The sequence below is a fragment of the Miscanthus floridulus genome, chromosome 8, assembly GCF_019320115.1.
Source record: "Miscanthus floridulus cultivar M001 chromosome 8, ASM1932011v1, whole genome shotgun sequence".
NCBI lineage: Eukaryota > Viridiplantae > Streptophyta > Magnoliopsida > Poales > Poaceae > Miscanthus > Miscanthus floridulus.
Genome location: NC_089587.1, coordinates 11,809,998 through 11,827,845, shown reverse-complemented (window position 1 = coordinate 11,827,845; position 17,848 = coordinate 11,809,998). Strand labels below are relative to the sequence as shown.

The 17,848-nt window shown below is 45.2% G+C and overlaps 1 protein-coding gene and 1 pseudogene across 1 annotated transcript in view; one reads left to right on the top strand and one right to left on the bottom strand.

The window, feature by feature from the left end:
• Positions 1-17,848, bottom strand: part of LOC136468563 (uncharacterized) — a 269,843-nt gene that overhangs the window by 184,582 nt on the left and 67,413 nt on the right. The window lies entirely within an intron of this gene.
• LOC136475374 (tyrosine-sulfated glycopeptide receptor 1-like) lies at positions 6,951-10,110 on the top strand (annotated as a pseudogene).

Below are 17,848 nucleotides of genomic sequence, written 5' to 3'. Positions count from 1 at the left end.
AGTGTTGGTCCACACAACGCGGACTAGCGTGCCGGTAAACACGTGAACCTCGAGAGAAAAATCGTGTGTCATCTTGTGATTGGCTTTCTCCCTGTGATTGATTGGAATTCATATTGATTGGTACACCTTGAGCACATCCCCTTGCTGTTTGTACGTCCTTTGCTGTTTTCTCCGTGTTGAAATGGGTTTTTTTGGGATGTTGCAACAGATGATTTTCGAATGTTGCAATAAGATTTTTAGGTTGTTCGCAATAGATTATTTTCGAATGTTTCCATTTCCATGTTTCATGGTTGATTTTTGCAATATTGCGGTACTACTATTTGAGATATTGCAGTACATAATTTTTTGATGTTGCATCACATAATTTTCGATGTTGCAGCGCATATTTTTCGATATTGCAGTATATGCTTTTTTGATGTCGCACTACATATTTTTACGATGTTGTTCGATATTGCAGCACATAATTTTTTATGTTGCAGTATATATTTTTTTGATGTTGCAGTATATGTTTTTCGATGTTACACTACATAATTTTACGATGTTGCACTATATAGTTTTTTCATATGTTTGCGATGTTGCACTTGAAGTGTTTTCGTGCTCTTGGAACAGGGGTCACGGTGGGGGAACAAGGTGTGTTGAGACCGGGACAGGGACACGGTGGGGAACGGGATGCCGTGTGGAATGGGGACAGGGGCACGGTGGCGAACGGGGAATAGGGTCGTAGTGGGGAACTAAGTCTGGAGCACGGCTGGGGAACGAGACGCGGTGGGGAACAGGACGCCGTGGGAGACAAGGGCGCTACCTGGGACCTGCGTCTTGACGCTAGGTATGCCGTTACGTAAGCAGGGAGGTCAAATCTGAACCCACACACATTTGCAGATTAAGGACGTCGACAGTCGTGAGCGGCCACCTTTCCATTTTTGGCTCATTTTCAGCGTTGTGACTTTGAACCGAGACGGAAAAGGGGAATGTTTTCATTTTTCTCGGGGAAGAGCGAAGAGGGAGGGAAGCACGATCCCGACACGGTCTGACGCCTCGTCATATTCAGCTGCCGCGTCGCCGCCGGGTACGTTTGGTTCATAGCCTTGACAGTGTGCAGCCAAGATAAAAAAGCATATTAATAACTAGTTGTTATACGATATACTCTCTTAATCCAAAAAAAAATACAACTACGCGGTGCGTACTACTAAAAGTAGTTCACGTTTAACCAAATTTCTAGTGAATACTATTCATACTTATGCCTTCAAATTAATTTATTATGAAAAAACATTTCGTAATTAATCTAATGATATTTATTTTATATTATAAATATTGATACTTTTTTTATCCATAATTGGTTAAAATCAAGATACTAAAACGTGATACTGTGTTAGAATTATATTTTTTCCTAAACGGAGGGAGTAAGAATCACTTATTGATGTGTTTTTTATATGATATCTATATCTATATCTATACATATACTATATATATACCTAATAATAAAGAGGCAAAATTTCCGGCCATTTTTTTCGTCCATCCATTTTTCTCGTCGACCTCCCCATAACTACCGGTAGTCGAGAGTTTCGCTTCTGTCCGGACTTATATATATAACCCATGTTTATACGAGTTAAAATAGTCCGCGTATATATAGACCGATATGGGGTCTGATTCTAAGACGATATGGAGTTCGATTATAAAATTATTAGGTTCCATTGTAGACACGTCTATCTATATATACCTATAATATATATAATCTATGGCTCTATATCTATCTATCTATATCTATCGCCTCGACCCGCTCTATGCAATCCATGTCCATGTCGTACATCTCCGCCGATCCGCCCTAGCGAAAGCACGTATGGAGTATGGACTCAGGTCGCTGTTTTATGGGTTATTTTAGCGAAGTCGGACGTTTGGAAGTCCTATAATAACGAAGCGCATAATTACAATTTTCTCAAACCATAAACGCAGGGAAGAAATATGGGAAATATCCATCTAAAACGGAGGGTAAATACCACCGCCCCTGTGGTAGATACCCGCACTGGACAACGTATACTATTTTGGGCAACGACGCATGCTAGTACTGATCAAACAATTGCACATGCTAGTAATATAAGAGTAACTGACATCCTACATCGTGACGTCCTTTTTTTGTCACATAGCAAGTGGTCCATCCCCAGCAGGCACGTCATTGTACTTCAGAGTTTTTGGACAAATAGAATTACATGTTTTTGGCTAATTGATTAAGGGAGCAATTCGAATTCCAAACACCACACCATGCTTGACCAAATTTTGGCAATTTTTGTAAGTATGACATGTGGTGTCCATATGTCATTGTTTTTCTCTTTAAAGGGAATATGGTCGTGTGGGATCTTGTTTTGTAAATAAATCGTAAGAAATATTATATGGTGAAAATAGACTACAAATCGGATATATGGTCAAAAAATATTAGCATTTGAAGCTTGATTATCTAAAAATTACCAACTCCATGAATGCAATCAACCTTTTCAGCAGTGATTCTGAACCAAGGTCACGAGATGGAAAACGAGACGCATGTCCCCACCTGCATGCTGTGTCTGGCTTTGCTTTGCTTTTTTTTTTTTAGTTTTTGGCGGCTTGTGGCTATATATGCATGTGCTACTCCTTCTCTCTAAATAAATCAATTTCTATAATTATTTTAAGTTATTTTTTTTATAAAAATTACCAAATTTATAGGAAACAATACAAAGATTTCTGACATCAAATTAATATCATTAGATACACTATGATATATATTTTCATATTTTGTTCATTTGGTGTCGCAAATATTTTATATTTTATATTAGTTTGGTCAGATTTGAAAATGTTTGCCTTAAGACTACTTTAAAAATTGATTTATTTAGGAGTACTACGTAGCTAACTGTCTTTTTTTTATAGAAAAATCCTACTCCTAGCTAGTCGGCTTGTGCATATGCAGTACTACAGTAGTATTCCTACGTGGTACTAGGCAAAGGCAACAGCATGCAGCCTGTTCGTTTCGTCGTAAACGATCGTAGATTATTTACTGCTGACTGGTTTGGTGTGAGAGAAAAATATAATTCTAGCTTATAATCCATGATCGTCTACGAGCAAACGATCAGGCTGATGGAAGATGTTTGGACATTTTTTTTTGGATCCTGAAAAAGTACACCAGTGCTTGCATCACATGCACAGCAAAGTCTGCCATTCACTTCCTCAATAAAAAGTCTGCCATTCACATCGTCGTGCCTGCTTTACTGCCATTCTATGGACATCGGGACTGCACATGTACAGCGACTTCTATTCAAGACAACTCTACATGGTATCCGTCCGATCATCAAAGTCATTACACGTGTCGAACATCCAACGCGATGGATAGATACCACACCCCCGTGGGTAGTTACCATCCGTTTTAGAAAATCCACTCTCGAAGAAATATATAAGTCCGCAAGTTGTGCCTCGCCCGTTTTTGTTTCCTTTTTTTTCTCTCCTTTTTCGCTGTTTCCGTTTCCTTTTTTTTCACCTTTTTGTTCTTTTTCTCCACGTTAGTAATTCTTTTCTGTTTGGTTTTATGTTCCTTTTTTGATCAATTTTCTGATAGCTTTCCGTTGTAACATCTTCTATTTTTCCATGAATATTAAAAAAAAGAAACATAATATTATGGATCATTGAACTCGACCTTTTTTTTTCTATTTTTCCATGAATATTAAAAATAAATAAGAAATATAATATTATGGATCTTTGAACTCGACCTTTTTCTTAAGAAAAAGAAAGATTCCCACCACTAAGATGTTAATGCAAGTTTGTTGATTAGGAACAAAATTTGTTTTAGAGCATCTCTAACAGATTAACCAAAAAGACTAACCAAATTTACTGATTTAGCTACTGTCTAAAATATATTTGACAAAAAAAATACTAGGGGTACTCCAACCGACTCTAAAAAATAAAGAGGCTGGATGGCTAATGAGATATGCTATCCAAAAGTAAAGAGCCAATAAGGTGGGATGGAGAGCTAATAAATTTGGAGAGTCATTTGCAGAATCTGTTGGAGACATTTTTCTTTAATAATAGTCAAATTTATCTTTAGAAAACGATTTAGGCTAATCTCTTGAAGATGCTCTTATTATAACAAGTTTAGCTTTTAGTCTAACCGAATCAAACTGTGAGCTAAAATTTTGACCATTATTGTCGGTCCGGTCTAAATAAAATTCTCTAAACTGTACACATATGTACCACTGTAATCCTTGATGAGAGTTTATAGCTTTCAAAATTTATAGAAATGGTAAAACATAAATAGATATGTACCATTTCAATCGTTGTTTTTTATGAATATTTATAGATTTTTCTCCGTTGCAACGCATGGGCATATTTGCTAGTAATGCATATAGCACAAAAAAAACAGTATAAATGTGATGAGAATTCAATGCGCTGTTATCGAAATTCCTTTTTAACCCTGAACAAACAACTAATATCCTGCGTCTTATACATGTATTAATATTTGTTAATACTGTATGAAGTGTATATAGTACAATTTGTATATAGAACCAAGGAATTCATGCGAATACATTTTAGTACCCAAAGCTAAGCTACGGTTAACCATGGATATTTGATGGTCCTTGAAAAATTTGGCTTCCGCGTCTAGCTACAATACAAACAACTTCGGCCCGGACCCAGGCTAGGAAATCGTGGGCCTTGATTTGGCTGGCCTCTGCCTTTTTCATTTCAAAAGGCTAGGCCTATTGGCTGCATGGTTTTCAAAAGTTTGTTGTTACCCAGATTTTAATGCTAACATCTCCTTAACCATATATCTGATTTTGCAAGTTGTTTTTCACCATTTTATTTCTCGTACCGTGATCCTAACGACAGAACAAGATCCCACGTGCCATGTTTAATATTTTTTTCGCGAACAGGTTTTGTTTTCCATGCACGTGTGCCATGTTTTATAGTGAAGAAAAAGATAATAACATGTGAATCCTACGGGTCGTATTCACACAGGTCTAGCAAAATTTGGCAGGACAACTATCCAAACTCTTTGCAGCTCTACATTTTGGTATTGTCCGAAATTTGTTCTGTCGCAAGCCAAGCATTTAATTTATATTTATAGACTATTTTATCACTAGTCAAATTTGGCCATGACCAAGATTTTGGCTCAACCATGCACCTCCACGTTTGTTCTGGGTGGGTCCCGTCTCCATCCAGTCGTGCAGTGCAGTGCAATGCAATGAGCGCGCTGACCGACCGCGTGGAGTTGGAGTGGGAAGACCGCGTCCTCCACGCGCATGCCGTTGCCGACTTGCCGTGGCTTCTGCTGCATGACTGCATCCTGCCGTGCTTCCACTGCATCTCCATGTCTGGCTGCAGGAAACAGAGAGTCCGAGCCGACACGCCAGCCACTCGCTCCTCCTCAGCTGCTATGCTCCCAGCAGGTTCCTCTGCGATTGGCTCTGACTCCTGATAGCCGGGATTATGTAACATAGATAGATACGTCTGCGAAAAATAACAACTAGAGTGTGAATGGAAGGAGCAGACAATCATAAGACCCAAAGTGTTTTTCTAGAAAAGACACAGAAAGGGACGCATTGCTAGCTCTGCTCAGCTCAGCAGGCTCTCTAAGCCTCGACAGTGTTTAGTGCCATCCACTGGCTGGTCTGCAGTCGACACCACGAGAAAATAGCAGCCACCCGTGACCGTGATGACTGATGATAGACAATCATACAACGACGGACGACCACTATGAAATGTGCAACCTGCACCCACTAACCAAACAAAGCAATCAATCATCATCAGCATGAAATGATCAAGATGCCCAGAAAGAAAATCACGAGATCTTTAGAATCACTACCTGAATAATTTGACAGGCCGTGTTCATCATGCACTCCACTCTCGGGGGGCTGCTTCAAATCTCAGCCTGCCTGCCTGCCATCGTGCACACGACGTTGTCCAGTTTACTTCGAGGAGCGCATCTGGATTCCGGTCAGCAGCCAACAAGAGCAGCCGAGGTTAGGGGCCAGTGTACCTGTGGATCAGGGGCCATCGGAAACAGCCGCGAGCGTGCACATCACTGCATCAGCAGCAAGGATAACAGAAAGTAAACGCCTCGGGCCGAGGCCGCCAATCAGACGAAGAGTAGGGCTCCAGGTCGCCCTCAGCCACCACCATCATCAACCTCTCGTCCTCTCCGCCTTTCTTATTTCTCCCAGTCTCCACTTGCGACAAATGCTATTCTCCAAACTCCAAAGTCCAAACCATGTGATACCCTGACCACATCGCACGATGATTGATCTAAATTATTGCACGCGTGCCCCGGAGTGATGCTCTCCGTGTACTGTTTAAAATTGAATCTTGAAGTTCTTCAGTTTCTTTGGGAAACGTGTAACTTTTCCTGTTAACAAAAACATGTATAAAAATAGAGACATTCATCAAGTAGTGATTCCATTTTTCTTTTTACTTTTTTCATTCAGTACTAACAGCTGAGGTTAAGACAACAAGTTGGTCAGCTGAAGCTGGTAGTGGTAGCACAAGTGATGCCATATCCTGATCTCAGATAGAAAGGCAGGCTGTACATCCAGTCAAATTTGTGACAAGAAGTTATGTCTGATTCAGGTAATCTCGGCAGCCTGTAATAATAATTCAGCCAGGATTGTTAATGACGACTCGGAGAAGGCAAATATTTTATATGGCCAAGAAGCTTGTTCAGATGGATCAGGTAGCCACCAATGAAACGTCAAAGTGTGAACAAGCAAGCTGCTTCGTCTGGTGTATAAAATAGAACCATAATGAGCATTTTGTCTAGCATCTTATCCTTGACTCCATTTTTCTTTGGGTGGCCACGTCTATCAAGGGAAAAGCAAGAGCCAAGAGCCTCCTCCTTGTACTTCTACCTTATGCTCTTCCCTGTTTAGACCATTGGTAGTTTGTCTTAAACAGGGCATAGCTTAAACATCTGGTTCCCATGCTAGTTTCAATAGGAAGCCATGCAGCCACTCCACTTCTCATACAAGAGGAACCGAAACAGATTTCACATACCTTCCATTGGCCTTTACCCTTGTGCTGCTCATCTCCTTGGCGCCTTGCACCAGTTCGTCCTGCATGGAGCTGGAGAGGACATCCCTCCTCCAGTTCCTCTCAGAGCTCTCGCAGGATGCCGGTCTCACCAAGCTTTGGCAAGGTACTGAGTGCTGCAAATGGGAAGGAATCACCTGCAACCAAAATGGGACAGTCAGTGCTGTCTCGCTCCCATACAGGGGCCTTGAGGGGCATATCTCGCAGTCCCTTGGGAACCTCACCGACCTGCAGTACCTAAACTTGTCCCACAACTCACTGTCCGGTGGCCTTCCGCTCGGATTGGTGTCATCCAGCGCATCATCGTCATCGACGTCAGCTTCAACCATCTCAGTGGAGACCTGATTGAGCTGCCAGCTTCAACCCCGGGCCAGCCTCTACAGGTACTTAACATCTCGAGCAACTTGTTTAAAGGGCAGTTTACATCCACAACATGGAAGGGATGCAGAATCTGATTGCACTGAATGCCAGCAATAACAGCTTAACTGGGCAGATTCCAAGTCATTTCTGTAACATAGCACCATCCTTTGCTGTGCTTGAACTCAGTACAACCAAATTCGGTGGCAGTATCCCCTTAGGGCTTGGTAATTGCTTCCATGCTCAGAGTACTCAAGGCTGGCCACAACAACCTCAGTGGGACTCTCCCCCATGAACTTTTCAATGCTCCTCGTTGGAATATCTCTCTTTTTCCAGCAACTGTTTACATGGAATACTTGATGGTACACATATAGCCAAACTCTCTAATCTGGTTTATCCTTGATCTTGGAGAAAACAATTTCAGGCGGCAAGAAGATACCTGATTCCATAGGTCAACTCAAGAAGATTGCAAGAACTTCATTTGGACTATAATAGCATGTATGGGGAGCTGCCATCAACCCTGAGCAACTGCACAATCTCATAACTATAGACCTTAAGAGCAACAGTTTCAGTGGCGAACTCTCCAAGGTTAATTTCAACAATATCCAATCTAAAACCATAGATCTTATGCTGAATAACTTCAGTGGCACAATTCCAGAAAGCATATACTCCTGTAGAAACCTGACTGCACTACGGCTAGCTTCGAATAAGTTCCATGGACAATTATCAGAAGGACTAGGCAATCTGAAGTCCCTCTCGTTCCTGTCGCTTACAAACAACAGTCTTTCAAATATAGCAAATGCACTTCAGATACTAAGGAGCTCCAAGAACCTGAGCACACTTCTTTTTGGGATCAATTTCTTTAACGAAACCATACCAGATGATGCGAAATTTATGGTTTTCAGAATCTTCAGGTTTTGGCATCGGAAGTTGCCACCTATTGGGGGAAATACCTCTTTGGATATCAAAGTTAGTAAATTTGGAAATGTTGGCTTTAAATGGCAATCAACTCAGTGGACCTATACCAACCTGGATGACACACTGGCTACCTTTTCTATTTAGACATATCAAACAACCTACAGGGGAAATTCCGAAAGAATTAATGAATATGCAATGCTAACTTCAGAGAAGACTGCAGCTCATTTGGACGCAAGCGTCTTTGATCTGCCAGTTTATGATGGTCCATCACGTCAATACCGCATACCAATTGCAATTCCAAAGCTCTAAATCTAAGTAGTAACAAATTCAGGTCTGATTCCCCCAGAGATTGGTCAGTTGAAAGCCCTCCTTTCACTTGATATCAGCTCCAACAACTTAATTGGACCGATCCCCCCATCTATCTGCAATCTCACAAACCTGCTGGTGCTAGATTTATCCAACAATAATCTCACAGGTAAAATCCCAGTTGCATTGGAGAATCTGCACTTCCTTTCCACATTCAACATTTCTAACAATGACCTGGAAGGGCCTATTCCAACTGGTGGCCAATTCAGTACATTTCAGAATTCCAGCTTTTTAGGGAATCCGAAGTTGTGTGGCTCTATGCTCGGTCATCGATGTGATTCAGCTGATGTGCCTCAGGTATCCACAAAAGGAAGAAATAAGAAGGCCAATGTTGCAATTGCAATTGGCGTGTTCTTTGCAGCAATTGCCATTCTTTTGTTGTTGTGGCGTGTCCTTGTCTCAATCAAGGCTAACAATCTAACAGCCCAAAGTAGAAGGGAGGATAATGGAGATTTTGAAACATTTTCATTCAACTCCAGCTCAGAGCACGAACTGATCATGATGACACAAGGAAAGGGAGAAGAAAGCAAGCTCACATTCTCTGACATTGTAAAAGCTACAGATAACTTCAACAAAGAAAACATCATTGGGTGTGGTGGCTATGGTCTAGTCTACAAGGCTGAGCTACCTGATGGCTGCAAGCTCGCCATCAAGAAGCTCAATGGTGAAATGTGCTTGATGGAAAGGGAGTTCACTGCAGAGGTTGAAGCACTGTCCATGGCTAAGCATGACCATCTTGTGCCACTGTGGGGATACTGCATCCAGGGAAACTCAAGGTTCCTCATATACTCCTACATGGAGAATGGCAGCCTGGACGATTGGCTTCACAACAGGGATGACGATGCCAGCACATTTCTTGATTGGCCAACAAGGCTCAGGATTGCGCAAGGAGCAAGCCGTGGCCTTTCTTATATCCATAATGACTGCAAACCTCACATTGTGCACCGTGACATCAAATGCAGCAACATCCTACTTGACAAAGAATTAAAAGCTTATGTTGCAGATTTTGGACTGTCAAGGTTGATCCTTCCCAACAAAACCCACGTCACGACAGAGTTGGTTGGCACTCTAGGTTACATCCCCCTGAGTATGCACATGGATGGGTGGCTACTCTGAGAGGTGATATATACAGCTTTGGAGTTGTCCTTCTTGAGCTGCTCACAGGGTTGCGACCGGTTCCAGTCCAGACAACATCAAAAGAACTTGTCCCATGGGTGCTGGAGATGAGCTCTCAGGGAAAGGAAGTTGATGTCCTGGATCCAACACTCTGTGGCACAGGGCATGAAGAGCAAATGCTTAAGGTGCTTGAGGTTGCTTGCAAATGTGAACTATAACCCTAACATGAGGCCACATATCATGGAAGTAGTTACATGCCTGGAAAGCATCAATGTTGGCCTGCAGACACAAAATCAGTCAAGACAATACAGTTAGCCAGTCATACGTGAGAATATTGTAATTTCATGCATAGAGTACATGCATCTTTAACAAGAGGTACTAGTTTTGAGTTCTACTAGTGTTACAGTGTCTTGTACAGTTTTGCACATACTGAGACCTGTGTACTTCTTTGAGTAAAGAATCCATCTGGACCATACCCCATCCCCTTCTTTTTCTTGAGGTGATATGTAACATGTACGCTGTTTAGTTTTCTCAAGCACTGTGAAGAAAGAAGTAAACCAAAAAAAAAATGTCAAGCTCATTGAGTACCTTACTAACCCAAGTACTGACAGTAATGCTCTTTAGTGCTGTTACTCAGATCATGGGTTCCGATTCACAGAATTCACAAACCACAGGAGCTTAAGAGTAGGATATGGAATGACTAACAGCAAACAATTTGTGGTCTTCAGAATGAGAGTATTACTCGATGCCTGGTCGTCAATTGGGATAAAACTACCACCTGCTGAACAGAGTGTAGAACAGTGTAGGATCACAAGCTAACATGACGATGCATTCCAACATCCAAAGTACTGAGTACAAACCATGCAACTATGCAAGAGAAGACATGGTGAAGAATCTAATCCATTGCAGCGCACAGTATCGTCCAAGGAACCCCGCCTCGGTGACGGAATCCAATCCAACAGTGTCATTTCATCGAACAGCCTGCACGCTGCTTCCGGGACGGCGGCAGGGGCTCCCAAAGGATCAATGCCCTTATGACCAGACCGGCATTGTGTCGAGCAGCCCGAGGGCATCGACGAAGGCGCGAGGAAGATGAACTCGGGATCCCAGGTCACGGCGCGCGGATGGTGGTGGTGGTTGGAGAGGGAGAAGCTACTGCAGAATTCACTTGTGGTGCTTGCCGCCCGCCCGGCGATCAGAGAATGGGACCGAGGTCGCGGGCGAAGGGCGATGGCACAGTGGCTAGCAGCGTTTGGTCTATTCAAAGTTGCACGAGGTGTGTGGCAGTGGGATTGCCGGCGGTGGCCGATGGCGGCACGACCACGGCAACCGCCATGCCGCCGAACAAGAGATTTATGAGTAATAACAAACAAACAAAAAAACCACTCTTTCTTTCTTTCTTAGTCCCAGCCAATCGAACCGTGACCTAGCTCCCAGTCTCAGGTCAGCATCCCATCTAAACATCCTCGCTTAACAGAAAAAGTGAACCGAAACACTACCTGCCAGCGTAACGAAACGGGAGTGTGCGCTTCTGTCCGCGCCACCATCCCCGTGCGCACCCTCTCCGCCGGCCCCTGGCACGCCCTCTCCCCAGTTTGAGAAGCATGCAAGGCAGCAGAAGGCGAGGAGGAGACATCAAGGCGAGACAGCACAAGGCGAGGAGGAAGATGCAACACCAGATCTATTTTTGAAACATACAGATATAACACTTGCAACATACGTCTGAAGACAGATGAAACGTTTGAAACATGCGTCTGAAACACTTAAAAAACACATAAAACACTTGGAAAACCATTATAACAATACGCAACATCCAGATTAAAAAAGTTGCAACATATATGTGAAACATATGCAACATTCAGATAAACATATTTGCAACATATGTCTGAAAAAACAGATGAAACATTGGGAGCAAACGTTTGCAACATAAGTGTGCAACCATTGCAACATATGCAATATCTCGATCTATTTTTGCAACATCTATAAAAACCTTAGCAGCATACCTCTGAAACAACTGAAACACTTGAAACATCGCTTGCAACATGCGCTTTTAGCGCAATGTCACCTTCCTGCTTGGACGAATGGAGCTCGTCATTCTGGAGCTCGATGCCACAGAGTACGTGGAGGTCACCAGTGTGGAGCTCGTTGGTGGCACAGACCTCGACAGTGGCTGTGGCAGGTGGATGGAGCGCGACCGCGACACTAGGCGCAAGTCTGGGCGGGGCAGCACCAGAGGAGTCCGTCTCGCGAGCCACGAGCGGGGTCGGCGAACGTCCACGAGCAGGGGCGGGCGGGCAGGGGCGGCGTCTGCGAGTGGCGCAGGCAGAGTCTGTCCCGCGCGAGCGGGGATGCGCATCGCAGAGCGAGCGGGCAACGCTGGTGGGGTACACGGATGAGTGGATGAGGATGAGCCGCATCCGGATGGGAATAGGAGTCACAGGACGGACGCCCGTAACATATCATTATCGTTTTGCAAAAGCCCCTACTATTAATTGCAATCCGATTTTTTTTGCATTTAATCACCATTTTTTATACTTCTATTTTTAACCGCGACCTTACACTCTACTTATAATAATACCCTATATTCATCAAATGTTAACATGATTGCTCCAATGCTAGTTAATGTATTGTTTGGCTGCATTTATCTGGATTCGGATAGAAACTTAACTAATTTCTACTTTAATTCGCGTACTCGGATACGTATGCATTGAAATAAATAGGGCGGTTTTGGCGCGGCTCAGCGCCAGTTTGTGGCATTTTGTCTCCAGCTTCGTGTGATCTTGTTTGGTGTGGCTCCGCTTTGGTGCTGAAGCTAAACGTGTCTTTAACATGGAAAGAGGCGCTCCCTTTACTCCCCAGCCAAAAAATATACAAGTCTCACCTTATTTTTGGAGGAGTCTATGTCTATCATACTTAAATTTTACTTTATCTCTAAAAAATAGTATCAACATTTATGTCTTTAAATAGATTTATTACGAAGAAAACATTATAAATTTAATTTACCATCGCACATTATAAAATCATAAAATTATTATTGTTTTATATATTTAGTCAGACTTTTTAAGTTAATTGATTTCTCGAAAAACATGATTTATATTTTTTATGGGACAGAGGGAGTACATAGTTTCTGTTATACAGTCAAAGTATTCTATGCAATGCAAAAATTTAAATAAATAAAGGTATCTCAATAATAATAATATAATGAACTGTCGTTACCAAAGCAGCCGTTTCCTTAGCACGAAAGAGTTGGATTATATCCAATAAATAAAAGACACCAGTGTCTGCCTCAACCGAATGAAATAGCTGGAAGCCGCTGCCTGCAGAACAGCAGTGTGGATGCGTGCCCCCAACGACTATACAGTTGTTGACCCGATTTTTCTTTCCCTCTGTAATAATAGATAAACAGGGGAGGGGAGAATAAAACAGGAGCTGCTTATTGTCTCCCCTCTTCTTCATCCTGGCATTCTTTCCTCATCAGGCCACTGAGCCATTGTCCTGGCTTCACAGGAAGGCTGCAACCTGTTCCGGTCATGTCAACATCAAAGAGCGAGTTTCATAAATAAATAAATAAAACATCAAAAGAGCGCGACGAGGGAAAGCGGATTGAGCCCTGGATTCAGCACACTCTGCAGGAAGAGTAAAGAGTCTTGAATGTTGCTTGAAGGTGAATGGACCATGAACCTTGGTGCCGGCTACCATGGAAGAAGCCTCATGCCTGTAAGCATTGATGCTGGCCTGCAGAAGCAAAATTCAGTCAAGAAACAATGTGGTTAGCCAGCAAACATGGTGGTAATGTGTTTATGTGCGTAGAGTAAATGTGTTTTCCCTAGACGAACTACTCCCAAGATCCGAGTAATATTGTACTATAACAATGTGATATTGTAGTTTACATGCGTAGAGTTGTTTGGAGTTTGACTAATGTTATAGTACACATAATAAGCAAATTGCCAGCCATAGTTGCCTCTAAAAAATTGTCATCAGACAATTTACTGCTCATAGAAAAGGGTGCATCATCCTATCCTACAAAAACAAAAAGTGAATCAAGCAGTGAATTCAGATTTTGTCAGTAATAACGGTAAGACGCAGGTTCGTTAAGTGAAAGTCTGAGGCTGGTAAGAGAAGTGATGTCAGATCGGGTAGATCACGGTGGGCTGTAAGAAATTCAACAAGCATTCTAGGCTGACCAGAAAAAAACAAATATTTTGCATGGTCAGGAAGCATGGGCAGCTGGGCTTCTTGATGGATCATTGCATCAGATACCAATGAAATGTCAAAGTTGAATAAATGAGCTGTTGCCCCGTTCGGCTTACCTTAAATCCGACTTGTTCGGCTTCTTTTTCAGTCGGAACAGTGTTTTTCTCTTACAACATTTCAGTCAGAATAGTATTTTTCAGCCAATTTCAGCCAAGTTTCAGCAAGCCGAACAGGGCCAATTCATTAAATACAATCACTGTGAGGATTTTGTTACAACATCTTATGTTTGACTTTTTTTCTTTGCGGTGGCGATGACCAGAAAGGAAAGATGGAACCAAGAGGCTGTCAGACATAATCCACTGCTCCCCATTCTCTCCTTGGTTTGAGACTGGTCGGCTCGGCCGACCACCTGTTGGGAGTTGGGGACTAATCGGCTCTGCCGACCAGTTTGTAGCAGTAGCAGTATTGCAATAGACCACCTCTAGTACATTAGTTGATAGCTATTACATCATCCATGTCTTGGTAGTGGGCTGAGGTAAGCTTTGTACTGCTAGCAGTAGTTGGTATACTCTGTACCTTAGGAGTAGGTAGTTGGTATACCATGTACCTTAGGAGTAGGGAGTTGGTATACTCTTGTACTTAGGAGTAGGTAGTTGACCAACAACTATGTAACTGGTAGCGGTACAGCTAGAGTTGTACATATTCCATCCAAAGGGCAATGGAATACTTAGTTCAGTTGTCCCAAACCAAAGGGCAAGGCTTCAGGCAACGCTAGTGCCTGTGCTGAGTGTGTGTGCGCTGTTCTCAATCTCTTCTTCTACCTCTAGCCATAGTGAGTATGTGTGTGTGCTGGTAAGCTAGTTGCTTACCTGTGCAGGGCAGTCAGGGATCAACAAGTGGTATCAGAGCCGTACAAGCGCCGTCGCCGGACTAACCGCTGGCGATGACGGATGGTTTGGAGATGGGCGACAGCAATGACGCTGCTGTGGCTGTCCAACAATGACAGGAAGTCATTGTGCGCACGGTGCAGGAGGTCAGTGGCACCAGTTGGCCGACGCTGACTCGCACCAACTATGACGAATGGGCGGTGACCATGAAGGTCAAGCTCAGAGCCCGACGGCTCTAGAATGCTATTGACAAGGGCACCGACAACGAAGAAGATGACATGTCAGCGTTGGAAGCCATCCTCGCTGCTGTGCCAGCGGAGTACAGGGAGCCGTTGGGGGCGAAGAGCTCTGCTAAGGAGGCGTGGGAGGCCATTGCGGCGATGCGCGTTGGTTCCGACCGTGTAAAGAAGGCGACGGCCCAGCTGCTGAAGCAGGAGTACGCCAACCTCAAGTTCAAGGATGGTGAATCGGTGGAGGACTTCTCCCTCCGCCTGCAGACGCTCGATTGTGCATGGATTTTACTAGGGGCTCCCGCTGTATCTTGTGGAAGGGCATTGGCTCCCCCCACGACGACATCCAGGAGCCGGTGGCACGGGTGGTCACAGCGGCGCCCAACCAGCCCTTGCTGAACCGTCTTTTGCTGCAGTTCGTGCCCATGTTTGACGAGCCTTGCGGGCTGCCACCGGCGCAGCCTTACGATCACCGCATACATCTCCTTCCGAGCACTGCGACAGTCGCCGTCCGTCCCTACCGTTACCCACAACTGTAGAAGGACGAGCTTGAGCGCCAGTGCTCGGCCATGCTTGCCCAAGGGATCATCTGGCCGAGTACATCTCTGTTCTCCGCCCTGGTGCTCCTGGTTCAGAAGGCGGATGCGTCCTGGCGTTTCTGCATCGACTACCGTTCTCTCAACGCCAAGACATCCAAGGACAAATTCCCAATTCCGGTGGTCGATGAGCTACTCGACGAGCTCCATGGGGCGCGTTTCTTCACTAAGCTCGACCTGCGCTCGGGCTACCACCAGGTGCGCATGCACCCCGATGACTTTGCCAAGACTGCGTTCCGTACACACCATGGCCACTTTGAGTTCCTGGTGATGCCGTTCAGCCTTTCCAATGCTTCGGCGATGTTCCAGGCCTTGATGAACGATGTGCTTCGTCCCTTCCTGCGCAGGTTCGTCCCTGTGTTCTTCGACGATATACTCATCTATAGTTCATCCTAGGCGGAACATTTGCAGCACGTCCATGCCGTCCTCAGCGCCCTCTAGGCTCATCGGCTCCATCTCAAGCTCTCCAAGTGTTCGTTCAGGACGACCTCGGTGGCCTATCTCGGCCATGTCATCTCCGCTGATGGTGTCGCCATGGACGCCGATAAGGTGGCAGCAGTCGCCTCGTGGCAGGCTCCCCGTTTCGCTCGTGGCCTGCGCGACTTCTTGGGCCTCGCCGGCTATTATCGGAAGTTCATCCGCGACTTCGGCACAGTCATAGCCCACTGACACGCCTGCTGCGCAAGGACGCTTTTGCCTGGTCCGACGAGGCGGATGAGGCGTTTTAGGCACTCAAGCGTGTCGTGTCCACAGGGCCGGTGCTCCAGCTGCCAGATTTTGACAAGTGCTTCATTGTGGACTGCGACGCCTCTGGTGCAGGTTTCAGCGCGGTTCTCCACCAGGAGGCTGGTCCGCTCGCCTACTTCAGCCGATCGTTCGCTGCCCAGCACCTCAAGCTCGCTGCCTATGAACGCGAGCTGATTGGTCTGGTCTAGGCGGTTCGTCATTGGCGGCCTTATATCTGGGGGCGCCACTTCCTGGTGCGAACAGATCACTTCAGCCTCAAGTACCTGCTAGATCAGTGCTTGTCCACTGTACCTCAACATCAATGGATCAGCAAACCCTTCGGCTTCGACTTCACCGTGGAATATCGCCCCGGTCGCCTGAACACGGTCGCTGACGCCCTTTCACGGCGCGACACGGAGGATGCCACGGTTGCTGCTCTCTCTGGGCCAACATTGCCCTGCTGGATGACATCCGCTCTGCTACAGCAGCTACGGACGACGCGTGTCGACTCCTTCAACACCTATAGGCTGGGGACTTGGATGCTCCCTGGCGCCTTGATGATGGCCTCCTCCTCCATGGCTCCCACATCTTCGTTCCGGTGCACAGCGACCTGCGCCATCAGGTTCTTCTCCTGGCTCATTCGGCGGGCCATGAGGGTGTACAGAAGACGCTGCATAGGCTGCGGACTGATTTCTTCATTCCCGGTGATCGTGCCCTCGTCCAAGACTTCGTTCGGACGTGCAGCACTTGTTAGAGGAACAAGACGGAGTCTCTACAGCGCTGTAGCCCCTCGACGTGCCGTCCCAAGTATGGTCCGACATCTCCATGGATTTCATCGAGGGCATGTCCAAGGTCAATGGCAAGTCGGTCATTCTGACGGTGGTCTACCACTTCTCCAAATATTCGCACTTCATCGCCTTGGGCCACCCTTATACAGCGGCTTCTGTCGTCCGCGCTTTTTTCAACGGCATTGTCCGTCTGCACGGATTTCCCTCCTCCATCGTCAGCGACAGAGACCCGGTCTTCACAGGAATGTCTGGCGTGACATATTCAAGATGGCTGGTGTACCTTGCGTATGAGCACTGCATTCCACACAGATGGATGGTCAGTCCCAAGTGGTTAACAAGGTCATTGCCATGTACTTGCACTGTGTCACTGGGGATCGACCCGTGCTTGGGTTGACTGGTTGCCATGGGCGGAGTACTGCTACAATACGTCCTTCGACTCCGCCCTTCGTGCCACTCCGTTTGAGTCGTTTGAGGTGGTGTATGCCGGCCAACCACCACCCTTGTCCTACCGAGTTGGGACGGCCCGGAGGATACAATGGATGCTCTCCTGCGTGAAACAAGATTGTTCTTGCTGAAGTCCGCGAGTGTCTTCTCTAGGATCAGCATGTGTCCAAGAAGTACTACGACGCTTC